This window comes from Piliocolobus tephrosceles, chromosome 12 (genome assembly GCF_002776525.5).
Source record: "Piliocolobus tephrosceles isolate RC106 chromosome 12, ASM277652v3, whole genome shotgun sequence".
In the NCBI taxonomy this organism is placed as follows: Eukaryota; Metazoa; Chordata; class Mammalia; order Primates; family Cercopithecidae; genus Piliocolobus; species Piliocolobus tephrosceles.
In genome coordinates this window covers 104820424-104822667 of record NC_045445.1, presented here as the reverse complement: position 1 = coordinate 104822667, position 2244 = coordinate 104820424, and the positions used below count along the sequence as shown (strand labels likewise).

Genomic DNA, 2244 nt, shown 5'->3' with positions numbered 1-2244 from the left:
TTACAGACCATTAATTTCCAAAGTTGCTTTGGTCAACACCCTATTCCCCCACTGACCTCATTGATGTCATTTTTTAATATTTGTAATACATTTATTTTTTGAGGAAAAATGGTTGTTTTATTCATCTGTACTTAAACCAGCCAAAGTAGTACTAATGTCATTATGATGCAGCAAGTACAAGATCTCTTTCTACAAATATTAGCATAACCAACAGAATGGGGGCTATAGTAAAACAGAGCCAAAAAGGGTTGAGGAAATAAATGTAGTATGTTACAGCTTAACCCTTCACCTCAATGGAGTTTTTTAAAAAAATAAGTAAAGCCTCCCAATCCCAAAAAATAGGAATATACCTTCATCACACCAATTTGTACTTTTACTTCTTATTCTTGAGGTTAGATTCTAAACCGTAAAGATATCCAAACTAGTATTGTATATACTTATCTATAGCCAGAGACAGCTTCTACCATGTTGTCCTTGACAGCCAAGATCATTAAAAGGTTTTTTCTACAGGAAGATTCAATAGGAAAAAAGAAAGAAACCTCTCTGATTAGGCTCCAATCATACCCCACCCTCCATCAAATTGACTGGATAGGCATAACGGAAACCAGAACACGTGGTTTCCAAACAAGAAAAATCCTATAAGAGAGGGGAGGCAAGGAGAGGTAGGATTCAGCCAGTGCCCACACTGAAATTGAATAATATCAGTTTCACTTATCTTCAGGTATCTTCAGGTTGCATGTTCGTGGAGTACTTTAGGAATAAATCTATGGCTTGTGGAGTACTAAAATACCTAGTGGTCTGCTGTATTACATTATGGCTTTCCCCAGCAGTTTCCAAGGCAACCTCCAAGTCACTGGCAGGAGAATTTGGCTGGAACTGCACGCAGGACTGCAGAGATTCCTCTCCACAGTTATAGAAGAGACTCTTCCAGGCCTGACCGTTCCAGGACTGGGTGCACCAGGAGTGGTTGCTCCAGGAATGGACGTTCTGGGTCTGGTTGCTCCAGGCTGAATTGCTGCAGGTCTGGTTGCTCCACATTGGAAGGTTTCCAGTCGTGTTCACCAGGGATAGGAAGAGTAGAGGCTGGGGTAGGTAGGTGCTGAGGCCTTCTGAGTCACACCACTGCTATTCTTTGGCCAGTTGTTTTTCTGTCACCTCTTAGATTTCATTCTCTGGTTCTGGAACCAGGTCTTAACCTGTTTGTAGCTAAGGTTCAGGATGGTTGAAAGTTCTTGCATGTGCTGGAGGCTTAGGTATTTCTGTCTCTGAAATCTATCATTAAGTACATACAGCTGGGTGGAAGAGAACACAGTTCTGGTCTTCTGTCTCTTGACCAGAACCTTGTCTTCCTTTTTTGCAGTGCTCTTCTCTGCAGAAGTGGGTTTTTTGCCTTTGGGACTGGTAGAAGAATCAGGGCTGTCCTGAATAAGCAGATCCATGGAGGAAGGAAGAGGAGAGACAGTCTCTGTGTGAGGCATCTCAGCAGAAGACATTTGCAAGGATGGATAGTTTTCTTCAGGCCCACAAGTCACTGGTGTAGGTGAAGATTCTTTATAGTTGGATGCTTCAGAGCAAGGCAGGCTTTGGGGATAGGCTGGATCCACACTCATGTTATTATTGGGGAATAGGAGGGAAAAAATTAAGAACTGGACTGTAAAAATAAAGGCTAAGGCAGCTTTAAGACTTTTTTTCTGGAAGATCTTAGAGAAATATGACCTCCAGAAGTGAAAGTATCAAGTAGTTGGGACGAAGTGAATTGCCCCCACAATAACAGGAGGCAACCAGCTCAGTCCAGCCTATATTTGTAATACATTTAGATGATTTTGTCACATTCCTCATTCCATCCCGGGATGCTCCTAATTCCTAAATGAGTGTTTAGTTTGTATACATTAAGTATCCAGTTAGTTTGTATACATTGTGTTTAGACATACTGCACAGTGCCATGTTATTACAATTACAATTTGTAGAGAATATTTTCACCATCCTAAAACACAAACACAAAAACCTCGTGCATTGTCTTTTGAACCTTACATTCCTCCCGGCAAACCCTGGATACCACTGATGTTTTTATTGTCACTATAGGTTTGTTCTTCCTAGGATGTCATATAATTAGAATACTACAGTCATTAGTCTTTTCATACTGGCTTGTTTCACCTAACAATATGTGTTTAAAATTCATCCATGTCTTTTTATGGCTTCATAGCTCATTTCTTTTTTAAAAATTTTGTTTTGTTTTGTTTTTTT

General features: G+C 40.2%; 1 pseudogene; it reads right to left on the bottom strand.

The window, feature by feature from the left end:
- Positions 1 to 717: 717 nt before the first annotated feature.
- Positions 718 to 1610, bottom strand: LOC111536431 (annotated as a pseudogene).
- Between the last annotated feature and the right edge of the window lie 634 nt (positions 1611 to 2244).